The sequence below is a fragment of the Spea bombifrons genome, chromosome 5, assembly GCF_027358695.1.
Source record: "Spea bombifrons isolate aSpeBom1 chromosome 5, aSpeBom1.2.pri, whole genome shotgun sequence".
NCBI classification, from domain to species: domain Eukaryota; kingdom Metazoa; phylum Chordata; class Amphibia; order Anura; family Pelobatidae; genus Spea; species Spea bombifrons.
In genome coordinates, this window is record NC_071091.1 from 12,443,952 (window position 1) to 12,459,538 (window position 15,587).

Here is a 15,587-nt window from a genome sequence, read left to right on the forward strand (position 1 = left end):
ATTTGCTACAAAGTAGGCCAGCGATGCAATGCACTGGGGTATTAATGCGATACATGTAGATGTGTGCGATAGAATCTCTGGTTTCCATTCTTTTGCCCCCTAGTGTATATTTTTTTATACATAGCACACAAATTCAATATGTAGAACATTTGTAAAATAAGAACATTGAATACATAACATCCTGCTTTTCAGCAAATGTTATGGAAACTGAATATCTACCTGAACGGACATTTATTCCGCAGCATTATTTACAATATAAAACAAATTTCAGACGCTCATCAAGAACCCAGCTATCAAGCTTTAGCTCTCTTGTGCCATTACAAAAGACCAATCTCTATCAACATAGCCGTCTAATCCTGGCCCAGGTTAAGCCCAGATCTGAAATGGGAGGCATTATTTACAGACAGCAACATTGTGTAAAATACATTTTAAAATCCCAAAGTATGTATTTTTTTAATGTTTATTTAGGGCTGTTTTTTATTATTATTTATTGAGTTATATAGAGCCATTGTGTTTCCCAGCACCATATAATGGGTATGCCTGTTTGGTTCATAGCTCAAGGGTATTAATTAATTAATAATCCATTAGTAAATATAATCAATTAATTTAAATTTGCTTTGTAAAGTAAAAAAAATGTTGAAAATAAAATATATATAATTACTAAAAAAAAAAATATATATATATATATATTGTATGTATACAATGCTGAATATGATGGTGCCATAAAAATTAATAAATAATAATATTTTAATTATGAGTATTTATTAAATTATATAGTGCCATCATATTCTGAATTTGAACGGCCCTTTTAATTATGTTGTTTTAAAAAGAATATTATACTTTACACGCACCTTCCGTTCCTTACTAATGCCTTTTTGACGGCCTAAGGACAAGTTAAATTTTACTGACCTTTTTATTGAATGTCTCACTTGTTAAGCATAACAGCCTTGATATGAACCACAGATAATTTCAATTCAATAAACAGATTTCTTATTCATACATTTTCATTTCTACGTCTTTCCCTCACTGAAAGATGTTATCTCTTCAAATAATGGAACAAAAAGCCAGTTGATTCCTCCAACCCAGAAATCGTTTTTCTATTTCAATAAAATGCAAACATGTGATCATAACTGATTCCAAGTCAATACAAATAAACAGAAAGTATTCTTTTTCTGGTTCTTTTGAAAGAGATTCTTGAATGAGATAAGTACATCTTTCTTCCTGGAAAAATGTAAAAAATGTTTTCATGCTAGCAGTTACAGCAATAAAGGGATTATTCTGTGGGATGCCGTAACAATGTGATTTTTTTTTAGGGTGTTTTTTTTTTTGTTCTTTTCTTTGAACGGCAAATGCCAGACATCCAAAACTTTAGAAACCGTTTAAGGGGAATACCGGAGAAAATAATATTGCTGTTGGAAGATTACAAAACTATTATGTCTCCCCCAGCTTACTTCTGTTATGGGAACCTTGTTTTCTTCCTGTTTTGCTTAAGATATGAGCTTCTGGGAAGAATGATATTGGTCACAGAGGTCACAAAATGTTCCCGATTACCAGCAGCTGTATAAAAACAATTTGCAATGATTTACCACACTATTTTTCCCTAAAAATGTAGAAGGATGTCCTTCTCCTAAGATTCTGGTAAGAATCAGTCCTTCTAATTAGTATTAAATGTTTTTTTTCAACGTTATGTTTTATTCCAAATATTTTAACCAGTGTCAGAAGTCTTTTTCGCGTGTGTTTTCTTTACAAGTACAATTAAGTTGATACCTTTATTGGCCAACTTATTTCTCCTGTTTCTATAGCTAACACTGCACCAACTCTCATAATGCTATATAAAATGCGAGGTTTAACCTCTTCAGTGGCAGCCACATACGAGCATCTAGGTTGCCCAACTATGTATCCCACATGCATTTTGCATTGTAATGGGACTGCCAATCAGATCCTAAGCCGGTAGCTGTGTCCCTGATTCAGGACCTCTGTTATAGGGAAAAGCCTCTTATAGTTAAACACAAAGGGTTCCTCAACATAGAAAAGAACAGAACACACTTTTCAGCCTGTCCCCCAACATTGAAAAAGGAAAATAAAGATCCCATCCCTTCAGTGCATGGAGCCTAATATGACTGCCTGCTACCATGCTAACCTAGGCTTTTTTTTAAAAAAAACATGAAAAACAAATTTTACAGCAGATAATAACTTTTCGTCCCATCTAGACTGCCCATTTTTTCTGATGTAAAGACTCAGACCTTAATCGGTCTTTGGTCTTGCCTTAGATTAAGGATAGCTTTATGCTTATCCCATGTATGTTTAAATTCCCTCACTGTATTAGTTATCTGTCACCCCCTCTCAGTAAACATCTAATTCTACTATGATTCCTGCCATTATGATGAAAAAAAAAACATTCACTTTCTCTCTGTCTGACACTCAAAGCGTTAATTGATCAGTTGAAAATGAAGCAATGAAGGTTCAACTTCACCAATTTCAAATAGTGGCCACAGACAACCCGTGGAGTAAGTCCAGTTAGTCACAGGGACAAATGTGCCTTGATCCAGCGGGTGTCTGTGAGTCTAGATGCTGGTTATTTATTTAGGGACTATATTATTAAATAATGTCTTTATGCACGACATACAGAAATGTAAATTGGCCTTGAGTCTACATTTCAAAGGCTTTCAATACATTTATTTCTAGAGGGTTCACTAGTAGCGCTATTAAAACAGAGGGGCAATAGATATTGACAATAAATTTAAAAACAACAATAAACAATTTGACAACAAGATTAGCACGTTAAGACACGCTGGTCCATAGGAGACCAGGACCCTTCTCTCGCATCCCTGGGAACTTCTTGACTCCGGCTACCCGAAGCCTTCCCTTGCAGGACGTGGCCAGTACTGCACACTGAAGTCAGTGGGCGGTCCCGCTGACGACGTCGGCGGTCCTGCTGACGTCGGGGGCGTTCCCGCTGACGGCAGCGGGAAACACCCCCATTTAAAGGGGAAATGGGCGTGGAGTGGGGCGTGTCAAGGATTCGGGTCTTGACCCGGAGAACCGGAGAAGTAGCGCTCACCCGGCAATCTCCGGTTCAAACCCAGAGAGTTCCCAGGTATGTTCTCTGACAAACTTACAATCTATTAGAGGCCTAGCAAGCATTACAGCTCTGCCAACTCCATGTCACATCGACCACTCTATGGAATCTAACCTCATTTTAGCAGCCAAAAAAGGCTGAGACCCCCCAAAACACAAGGAAAGGGACAATACCCAAGTAAAAATCTTTGACTAGCGAAAGGCAATGAGCGATGCTTCAAAAGAAAATGCACTTTTTATACTCTCCGTTATCTACTACACCTTCATCTTTAATAGCCTCCTTTTTTGTAAGTGAGATATCAAACCATAAAATTCTGTCAATGCAGAAAACTCTAAAACTCCAATATACCCTATACTTAGATTCTAAAAAGTTATGTTCCTTGTTTTTATTCGATCTCCTCGGCTACAATACTGTATGTAATACCGCTGCCAACAGAACTATTGCAATAATGTAGAGCGCCATAAAAAAACGGAGTTTGTGGTTTTGTTGATCAGTAAATCTAGGATTTTTTTTCCGTCCAGATATCACTGGCATTTAAATTCTATAAATAATGGAGCTATAACTGGCTTTAAAGTGCTACACAATGGGGAGAAAAACTTGAAGTGTTTGTTTTCACACTCAAAATGTGTTCGGTATCTTTCGCAACAACAACCATTTGTCACAGAAATCCAACAAAAAGAGGTATTTTAGGAAAAATATGATTTTGTGCCTTCACATAAAACCTTTTGCCATAGGACTAAAAGAAATATCTTTGTTACCGGAATTCTAAGTGGAACACTAACTAATCCGCAATTCCTGCAGAGACTAAAGTAACAACATTACAACAAAAGTGTAATAGCATTCAACCTGGCGAAAGTCTCGGACTATAAAGTTATGTTTGATGTAGAACTTGTAAGAAAGATAGATAGATAGATAGATAGATAGATAGATAGATACTACCCTAATATGATAATATAATTGAAAACATTTTGTCTAATGGTCAAATAGCCTTTTAAACTTAAACTTGGATTAGCGAACACAACATGCCATTAGAACGCAGGAGTGATGGGAGTTATAAAGAACCTCTGTACGCCTAGCCATTTCCAGCTATTATAGTCATTTACAACATTAACAATGCCTGGGCTGGATTTCTGATCCATTTCATGTTATTTTAATCAACAATATTTGTTTTTATTTAAAAAACAAGGAAATTTCTACACAACCTCAAACTTTTGAATGGCAGTGTGATGGGAAGTTGTCTTGGAATGCTGAACGGGACATACCAAGACATTTTGGACAATGCCATGCTTCAAACCTTGTGGGAAGAGTTTGGGGAAGAACCTTTTCTATTCCAGCATGACTTTGCCCAAGCGCACAAAACAAGGTCCATTAAGACATGGTTGGATGAGTTTGGTGTGGAAGAACTTGACCTGCCACACAGAGCCCTGACCTCAACCCCATCGAACACCTTTGGGATGAACTGGAACGGAGATTGCGAGCCAGGCCTTCTCGTCCAACATAAGTGCCCGACCTCACAAATGCTCTACTGGATGAACGGGCAAAAATTCCCACAGAAACACCCCAAAATCTTGTTGAAGAATGGAAGCTGTTATAGCTGCAAAGGGGGACCAACTACATATTAATTTCTATATATTTAGAATGTGATGTCATAAAAATCCCTTATGGTGTAATGGTCAGGTGTCCCAATACTTTTGTCCATATAGTACACACATATATATATATATATATATATATATATATATATTATATATATATATAAAATGTAGGTCCTGAACAGCAACTCATTTTGGTAACATATTTTTGGCATTACTGAAATCTCTCTTTTTCTGGTCTATAATAATGCTAGCGGATAGCGCACATATCGGTAATTACATCCTAGTTATGCAGCGTGAATTCAGGTTTTTCAGGCTGACTGAAATTTGATGTTTATACATAAAAAATTCTTTAAAAATAAGGAATTGTTTACACAGTACTTTTAATAAAAGGCTCGGGGTGTTCTTAACAAGTTCTGCTGTGCAGACTTTGGGCAGACAGAAGTTTCTCTCCCAAGAGATGCCTGCGCTAGAAGAAAGTATTTTATCGGCAAGCAGCTACATTCTACTGCTGTACAGAGTGACTCAGGCGGTACAGACAGGAGTCTTTGTTAACAGATAGTACAGGCAGTCAAACAACTTTCTAAATCATCCTAACAAAGTTCTTTGGAGGCTGCGTGGTGAAAATAGGCCCCTCTAACACATGAACTGTGTCCAGCCAGCCTACCCCACTCCAGCTGGCACAGCGACTCTGTTAGCCTGAACATGATGGGAATTGTAGTCATCATTCGCAGTAGCTGTCTTATATATTCGAAGTATACTGTATATATATATATATATATATATATATTCGAATTACGTTGACATTGCATCAAAATAAATGTGCTTTATTGCAGTTTAGTATTTCCTAAAAGAGCTCTTGGAGTGAGCATAAAAATGATCCAGTCAAGGTGAACATGATACACAAAGCAATGCATGAAGCTAATTGTTGCTATTTGTGGCATGCTCTGCCCATTTCCACTCTGATCCACGCCCACATTCCTCCTACAAAAAGCACTTTGATGTGAGCCCCGCCCCCTACATGCTGCTAGACCCGCCCCACACAAAGACCCTCCTCCCAGGAGAGGGAGAGCTTCAGGTACCCTGCCCTGGGACGTCCCCAGGTATGCTGATATGTATAAACGAGTATACATTAACCCATCGTTGCAAACTTCCAAAAGGCAATAACCACATATAAACAAGCCGTTCCTCGCCACATCCACTCTATTTAACTTTTATAAACCAGACAAACGTTCTAAGAAAAGTTCATAAAGTAAAACAGACGTAAGTAAATGTAAACCTAAGGCTACGAAAGTTTTCTGCTCTTTTTTAATGCTCATTTGAGAAAAACATTCCATTACTAGAAAGGGCCACACATCCCGTTGATCCCAATGCCTTTACAAATCGGTAACGTGAAGCAGTATGGCCTGGGGTAGATTATATTACTTGTAGCTGCATTAAACATACTTATTAATTCTTGTTTTATAATACAGTAAAAGGCAGTCAGCTGCTCGTAAAATCATGCAAAACCCAATATATATATAATATGTTTTCTATGCAAATGTGACAAAATTATAAAAGATTAGATGGTTTATGGCAGGCAAATATTGTATTTCCTATTAAATAAGCACCATAAAAATATTAAACTTTTGCAAACATTAACTAGTAACTACCGAGGATTCAATAATTCATTCGTAGCCTATTCTGTGTGAACAGTCAGGACTGATCTGCATTGCAAATTAATATATTTGTTTTACTAATTTACAGCTAAAAAGGCAAGTTATATACATTGGGACAGGAACACCTCGAAAACACCAGAGAAAAAACCCAGAAAAGTAAAGAATTATGAGGAGGCACAGAAATAATTCAATGTCTGACACCCAATGTAATTAGGTTTTATTCACTCCTTTGGCTATAGGGGCTGTGGTGATTCGGATATAACCGGCCCATTGGGCTGCAGGACAATGGAGAACCTGATCGCCCCCAAGAGGACAATCGAGATGGACACTCATAGACATACCTGGGAACTTCTGATCTCCGGCTCCCCGGAGCCTTCCCTTACGGGACGCGGCCCACTGACGTCAGTGGGCAGTCCCCCAATTAAAGGGACAATGGGCGGGGAGTGGGGCGCGTCAAGACCCTGCTCCTGCAACCCAGATGATTTGGGTTTTGACCCGGAGAACCGGGTCAAACCCAGAGAGTTCCCAGTTATGCTCATAACGCTAAGACTAGCTTTGAAAACCAGCATGACTTAAATATACTGCCTTAAAGTGGACCTGTTATCCAAAAAAGTGTGGATGACACATTATACATACATTGTTCTAGCAAAATTACCAGCAAATATATATATTCATATATGTGCCGTCTTAACACATGGGCACACTGGGCACCTCAGCGTGGGGAATCACATTGCTGCCATGATCTACGTTGGTAGTTTTTTTTTCTCCGTACTTTGGTGCTGCTTGATCATATCTTTTACTGGATAATTAACCCAGCGGATCCTGTGGATGATGATTCTTGTAGATCAAAAAATCTTTTTTGTAAACAACATTTTGGTTAAAAAACTTCTTTTACTTGAGGGTACCGAGTGACCCTGAATGAGAATATGAAGAATTTTCACCTTAACTGCCTTTTCAACTGTAGCTCTAGAAAAACATACAGTTTCCCGTATTAAATACGGGTCGGGACAAATATACCTCCAGAAGGTATCAGGATGCTGAATGGATCTTTCTAGGTTAAAATAGACATTTAATATGTTTTTAATTCCAATTACAAGAGGGAAGAATTTAAATTGTGGTTAAAAAGAAAATGTACCCCTTACCCAATAGTATATTTGTGAATACTTTAGGGATGGACATTCGCAGTGTTTTCCAAATAAGTGCCACTTAATGCATATGACCAAAAATGAAGTCATTTAAAGTTATGCACAAAGTAACACAATAAAGCCCCTCGGTGTTAAGTAATTGATCATCTTTGTTTTGTACTGCACAGCTTCTTCAGAAGTTAACTGGACCGTTTCTCCTCTCATGAGCCCAGATCATGCTAATGGTGATAGGAGAGGCACTGAGCGCGTGTTTATTAAATCTGCACCTGCATTGATGATATATATTTTCTTTAATAATATGTGAACGCTTTTCACAATATTTGGCCTTTTGAGGACACCATACTTCACCTTTTTGTGGGTGTGGTGCTAGCCTCTGGGAACTGCCTAAAAGGGGGTGTGGCAGAACCTGACAGGGAAGAAGAGACGCCATTTTAGTTCTCTCTCAATTAGGATCGGTTAAGGCCTATTCCCCATCCAGCAAGACCAAGTGACTAAAGGAACAATCCTGATCTGTTTTTCCAGGAGGTTTTCTGATACAGACCAGAGCCGCAGCTTAAGGTCTTCCAGCAAATTCATCTCCGCAGAGAACCTGCCGTCAGCAAGGACAGCATCCAGACTCCACCTGAGGACATCAGACCAGGGAAGTAACATCCTCGTTACACAAAGGCTATTGCTGAATGTGTGCCAGGGCCCCACCGTGCCCCAACACCATTTACTGGAGCTCCTAGGTGGGCAGTCACCCAGCTTTGGGTGGGCTATGGGGGTTTCAGTATATATATTTCTGCCCTGGGTTAGACAGTTACTGTGAACTGCCACTCAGGACAAATCTTTTTTTTTCTGTGAACACTGTTACTGTATGCGTCTGTTCCCCTTTATTACGGTAAAATAGCTTAGATTGGTTTATCAGTTATTGTGTACTTATTAGTGTTATTGCAGCTCCACTTCTCAGTGAGGGGATCCCTGTATCTAAATAAATCGCAGAATCAAATATGTCCCAATCTCCCTCACTCATTGCGGAGGCTCAGGAGCCCTATCAGCACCAAGAAGCAACAGAGATCGTTACTGATCCTGACCCTAATTTCCAAGTCAAAGTAAGAAAGGCTATATATAAATATATATACTTCTGGTTAAAAGTTTGGGTCACCTAGAAATGTAATAGTTTGAAATGTATGACAAAGTTCAGAAATAAAGCACAGACAGGGTTAATGTTCTAAAAGAGTATTGTAGCTGGAAACGGACGATTTTTTTTATGGAATATCTTCATAGGCGTACAAATACCTTTTATCACTCCCATTACTCTAGTGTTTCAATGATATGTTGTGTTTGCTAATCCAAACTTAAGTTTATGGGGCTAACTGATCATTAGAAAAGTATTCTACAATTATGTTACAGCTAAAAAATTCCTTGTTTTCCCTGAAAACAGTTAAATGAACCCAAACTTTTAAATGGTAGTAAACAGTCCCTCTTTCAACCCCAATTAAATGTAAATGAAAAACATAATCCTTCTTGTAAGTGCCCCCCCGTGTACATAGATCACTGGGTTACTGTATCAAAATTCTCGCTAAAACCCTTTCCCTTAATATGCCCTTATTACAGACTACATATGGGTAGATATTAAGGCTAACTGCTAACGATGCGTTGTGTTAGTTCTGTTTGGCGATTGCGAGTTATTGGTCTAATGTGCAAGGGCAAGAGGTTATAATAAGGTTGATTAAGTACATTGTTATCGGCTTGCACAGCTGTCAGGGTAATGGAACTGACACGTTAAAATCTAGTCAAATGTGTACATATAGGAGTGCTGTCGCCCCCAAAATACGTCATTCAAGGTCCAATGATACTGGTCTCAGCCCTGGAGATGCTAATGAGGTAGGATGTGATGGATTAGTACTTAAAAGTTATTAAAGACATGCTGAGGAATCTAAGACTGGACAACCTTTAGTATTGGATGTAATTTCAAAATCCATTATTTGGTTATTATGAAAAAATAGGAACCTTAAGACATGAAAATCTATAGGTTATGATATTACATGAATTAAGTTACATTGGGGCTACATAAGGTAGACTACTTAAAACTGAGTTTCATTTGGGACATTGCTGCCTCCATAAATTTCAATATACCATCTGCGTATGGTGTCATAAAAGCAGAAGCTCTGTTGTAAGGTCATAGCCATGTAGAGCTATCTGTAAACAACGGCACCTGTAGCAATACAACACGAAGGAACCAATAACAAAAAATGTAGCTGTTTCTCAAATTTATTATGATGTTATGATGTTCGGAAACAGCAGATCTTCATACACTTGGCCGGTGCTCAGTCCATTCTTCAGGCCATCCAATCTGGAGTCACAAAGGAAAAGCCAGAAAGATGGCTGCACAATGAAGAGGATGTGGCCTCCAAAACTGATGGAATCTCCTGCAGTATCTGCAAGTGGAGATTTGATGTTGATGTTGGCTGGTATGGGGGAGTTGAACGGCGGCTCTCTATATCCTCCCACTTAATGTTCTGAAAGAATGGATGCCGCCTAATACATCCTGCGATCCCGAGGCGATACTGAGGATCTTTCATCAAAAGATGTTTCAACATGTCCCTGGCTTCTTCAGAGAGGTCTTTGCTATACTGAGGGTTTCCATATACAATGGCAAAGAACATTGCCTCCCTGCACATTGCATCCCAGCAGTTACCATGAGGGAATGGTAAAGCTCCGTGAAGCATGCGGAATAGAATCATCCCAAAGGACCACCAGTCCACGGCAACACCGTATGCTTTCTTCAGATGTATTTCCGGGGCCATGTACATAAATGTTCCACAATGTCCCGTTGTCTGTGATGTTCCAAAAATGCCTTCTGCGACAAGACCAAAATCGCAGATCTTAGCGTGGCCCTGTCCGTCAAGCATGATGTTGTCCGGCTTCAGGTCTCGATGTATAATGCCCTGAGCGTGGAGGAACTGGATGCCACAGATGATTTCAGCAGAATAAAATGCAGCTGCGGTCTCAGTGAGGCAGCCCACCCTATTCATATATGACCGGAGGCTCCCACCAGCCAAATATTCCATCACAAATAATGCGCAGGTCGGTGTTTGGAAGCTCGCATATCCGTGACACAGAAACGGGCTGTCCCGAGCTATCTCCAGGATCCTCCTCTCTTTCAGTAAAGACCGGGGATTTACGGCTTTCTTGCGGATGATTTTGACCGCTACCATGGGCTCTTTTCTAAGTACAGAAGCCAACATGACTTTTCCAAACCCTCCTTGTCCTAGCACTGAATGGAAGTTAAAGCCGCAGACTAACGTGGGGAGAGGGCTCCTTCTTGCGGTAACACTACTTTCCTCTATACTCTTGTGTGTTTCCATTGGAACCTCTCCCCTACTGCTTTCCTCCGGATGTTCCTCTGATTTTGCGTTCTCCTGCTGCCTCAGATTCTGGCTGCTGTTTTCCTTGGATTCACACCGCACTTTCTCATGTTTGGAGAGGCTGCTCTCGTCCCTCTCATTAGCACTACATTTGGCCCCCTTGCTCTCTTTCCCTCTTTCGCCCTCAGTACTCCTACTGTCCTTTTTGCTTTTGGGTACTGGGACTCTACTGGCCAAGTGCTCCTTCTTCTGATCTTTAGTCTTTTTTGCGGTGTTAGTAAAAGCTGTATTCGCTCTTTTGAAAAACGTACGCAGTTTTCTGGGGCAGCATCTCTTTACAATCCACCTTAATCCAGGGAGAAGACAACACTCCTCCGTAGTTCTTGGTACTTTCTCCATTTTAATCTCCACAATCTCTGATGTCGTTGGTAACAACACTTCAAGTCCGCTACGAATAGCTCCTTACAGTGCCGAGCGCCCAACTACACTAAGTAAACAGATGAATGTTCTCCAGCTTTACAGTGGATGTGATGTCACCGACACTTGTGATGTCACAGACACTTGTGATGTCACAATGTACTGACCACGTGAGGCCAGAATGAGGGCTCTGTGGTTCTGCTTTACTGCTTAATGGATGTAAATACTGGTGGATTTCTTTTCATTTATTGATGGGGCACTTCTGTATATATAAAATGACCAGTGACCAATGATTCTACGGTGAATTTAAATACTGCATATAAGTGTTCCAATCCTGCATGGAAAACCCATACATTCTGCTGCCTCATTTCTTGCCCTATGATGGATGTGTGATGGAAAGGAGAAAGTTGCGATTTTTCCATATTTCCATATTAAAAAAACCTATTCAATAAATGTTCACACTGTTTACATTTAGCCATTGGCCACATGGACATCCCCACCTCCTGCGTGTGAAGGAAAATCCGGGTATGGGGTAAGAAGCAGCTGACTGCGACCATAATCTTTCAGTTTAAAAAGGATTAGATAGTGTATGATAGTGTTTAATACAATGTCTTAGAGGGACATTTCAGTAAATAAACTTTTGGATATTAAGACTTTAGTATGAATGCCACAAATAATCAGCTTATAGGACAACATGAGATAAAACCCAATTTTCTTCAATGGTTAATAGCATTATTATTTCACTTGCATCGAGAGCTCTTTTGACCACGTGTTGTAAGTTCACAGCAATCAACTCCGGACCTTTTACCTGTTCAATCGATGAGGAAATAACAAAGGAATACCCCACACCTGTCCCTGAAACAGCTTTGGTGTCCCTTGTCCAATGACTTTTGGTTCCTTGTATAAGAGAGGGGTGCATATTAAAGATCTGTAATTCCTAAACCCTTCCACCAATTTGTATTTGAATTTCCTCAAATGAAATCTGAGAGACTGTACTTTAAGCCCATATCCATGCTTACCTGTAACTTGAATTTATTTTGGTAAATAGCCAAAATAACAAAACTTGTGTCAGTGTTACCCGAACTGTATGTGTGTGTGTATGTATAAGCAGTATATGTGTATATAAGCACTGTGTGTGTGGGCAGGTGTTTGTAATGGCAGTAAATGTGTAAATAAGTGTACATCATGTATTTTTTGTGGGGGGCTCGGAATAGGGGGCCCCAGTGCATTGCTTTGCCCAGAGTCTGCAGTGCTGTTAAGACGGCTCTGAGTTACCCAAGTACTTCCGATTGCTGGTGCATTTCAGTTTCTGGGTGCTGTGCATGAATGCCCGTCTTTTGTTTTACTCCAGCATTTTATGGCATAACACAGAGCATTATTAAGTGTCGCCACTAATTTAAGACTAAACATAACTTTTTACTTATACATATGCTAGACAATTCACTAGTGCAATGTATGGGTGGAAGGTTACAACAGGTGCATGTAATATCTGCTGGGATTCCTGAATTTTAGATCGCTTGTTCCAACACAGAGAACAATTTTCCATTAGCCCACAATGGCAGTCCAGAACCAAGAAAAGTTGAGGCAAATTTAACACACAATGAAACCAAACAACCTCAAGGTACACTTTGGATTGGTACAGGGCAGGCCTGTTCACACTGAAGCTCGCAGAAATTCATCCTAATGCAGTGAAGCCATGGATATTAAATTACAAATCTCTGCCTCCCTTTAAATGTTCTTTTAGCTTCTAAATAAATGATAATGTTGATGTTCAAAAACCCGGGCCACCCGCCAGCACTGCTTTCCTTCTTACTACCTGTGTATTAAGTGCCCCCCAAATAGTTAACGTCTCTAGACTCTTGGCAGCGTTCCAAAATCAAATGTATATTTCATTAAGGGACTCCTCACCTTTTGTTTCTGTATGTCCAAAGCTAGAAACATAGAAACCAATAGGACATTGTCCGCGTATGATGTTATTTTAAAGTTTTGATGAGATGTTTTTATTGAATTTTATTTGAAAGTCGAATCATTGCAGCAAAAGGTTCAGTAGTTAAAATATATAATAATGGTGCTAAAGGGCACCCTTGTCCTGTCCCATTTTTTATATCAAAATATTCCGAGTTAAGATGTTTACAAGATACTCTAGCTTGGGGACACTTAGATAAAGCCGTCATGTTATTTAAGAAAGAGCCTACAAAACCAAAAGTATTTAGTGATTCTTCTAAAAATAACCAGATAATTTGGTTGCTTTCACCATTTCTACCTGTAATGAATCCTCTTTGATCTGGGTGGATTAAGTCAGGCATTATTCTCTTCAATCTTTCTGCAAGAATTTTGGAGAATATTTTAATATCTAAGTTAATCAGCGAGATCGGCCTAGGGTTCTTAATATTACTGGGGTCTTTCCTTGGTTTTTGAATAGGTGATATGGGTGCTTGGAGCATTTCTGATGGAAAATTATTTTTCTGATTTATTTCTGAAAATACTCTTAATAGCGGTGGGGAAATTGTCTGTTCTAATATTTGGTAAAAAAAATAATAGCCGAATAGCCGTCTGGACCTGGGGCTTTCGCCTTTTTTAAGTTACGAATAGTATTTTTGATTTCAAGTAAACTAAAAGGTTCATTTTAATTGAGACAAAGATTCCTCAGATAATTTTGGGAGGTTCAAATTTGCTAAAAAGGATCTCATTTCGAGTCAGGTCTTACTTGATTCAGGTAAGTGATATAATGAGCTGTAATATTCATTCAAAGCTGCACTAATATCTTTTTTCCAGGAGGTTTCCTGATACAGACCAGAGCCGCAGCTTAAGGTCTGTCAGAAAATTCATCTCCGCAGAGAACCTGCCGTCAGCAAGGACAGCATCCAGACTCCACCTGAGGACATCAGACCAGGGAAGTAACATCCTCGTTACACAAAGGCTATTGCTGAATGTGTGCCAGGGCCCCACCGTGCCCCAACACCATTTACTGGAGCTCCTAGGTGGGCAGTCACCCAGCTTTGGGTGGGCTATGGGGGTTTCAGTATATATATATTTCTGCCCTGGGTTAGTCAGTTACTGTATGCGTCTGTTCCCCTTTATTACGGTAAAATAGCTTAGATTGGTTTATCAGTTATTGTGTACTTATTAGTGTTATTGCAGCTCCACTTCTCAGTAAGGGGATCCCTGTATCTAAATAAATCGCAGAATCAAATATGTCCCAATCTCCCTCACTCATTGCGGAGGCTCAGGAGCCCTATCAGCACCAAGAAGCAACAGAGATCGTTACTGATCCTGACCCTAATTTCCAAGTCAAAGTAAGAAAGGCTATATATAAATATATATACTTCTGGTTAAAAGTTTGGGTCACCTAGAAATGTAATAGTTTGAAATGTATGACAAAGTTCAGAAATAAAGCACAGACAGGGTTAATGTTCTAAAACAGTATTGTAGCTGGAAACGGACGATTTTTTTTATGGAATATCTTCATAGGCGTACAAATACCTTTTATCACTCCCATCACTCTAGTGTTTCAATGATATGTTGTGTTTGCTAATCCAAACTTAAGTTTATGGGGCTAACTGATCATTAGAAAAGTATTCTACAATTATGTTACAGCTAAAAAATTCCTTGTTTTCCCTGAAAACAGTTAAATGAACCCAAACTTTTAAATGGTAGTAAACAGTCCCTCTTTCAACCCCAATTAAATGTAAATGAAAAACATAATCCTTCTTGTAAGTTCCCCCCCGTGTACATAGATCACTGGCCTACTGTATCAAAATTCTCGCTAAAACCCTTTCCCTTAAGATGGGTAGATATTAAGGCTAACTGCTAACGATGCGTTGTGTTAGTTCTGTTTGGTGATTGCGAGCTATTGGTCTAATGTGCAAGGGCAAGAGGTTATAATAAGGTTGATTAAATACATTGTTATCGGCTTGCACAGCTGTCAGGGTAATGGAACTGACACGTTAAAATCTAGTCAAATGTGTACATATAGGAGTGCTGTCGCCCCCAAAATACGTCATTCAAGGTCCAATGATACTGGTCTTAGCCCTGGAGATGCTAATGAGGTAGGATGTGATGGATTAGTACTTAAAAGTTATTAAAGACATGCTGAGGAATCTAAGACTGGACAACCTTTAGTATTGGATGTAATTTCAAAATCCATTATTTGCTTATTATGAAAAAATAGGAACCTTAAGACATGAAAATCTATAGGTTATGATATTACATGAATTAAGTTACATTGGGGCTACATAAGGTAGACTACTTAAAACTGAGTTTCATTTGGGACATTGCTGCCTCCATAAATTTCAATATACCATCTGCGTATGGTGTCATAAAAGCAGAAGCTCTGTTGTAAGGTC

At 39.2% G+C, this 15,587-nt stretch overlaps 1 protein-coding gene across 8 annotated transcripts in view; it reads right to left on the bottom strand.

Annotated features, from left to right (window-relative positions):
* KIAA1217 (KIAA1217 ortholog) overlaps positions 1-15,587 on the bottom strand; it is a 305,804-nt gene that overhangs the window by 155,745 nt on the left and 134,472 nt on the right. The window lies entirely within an intron of this gene.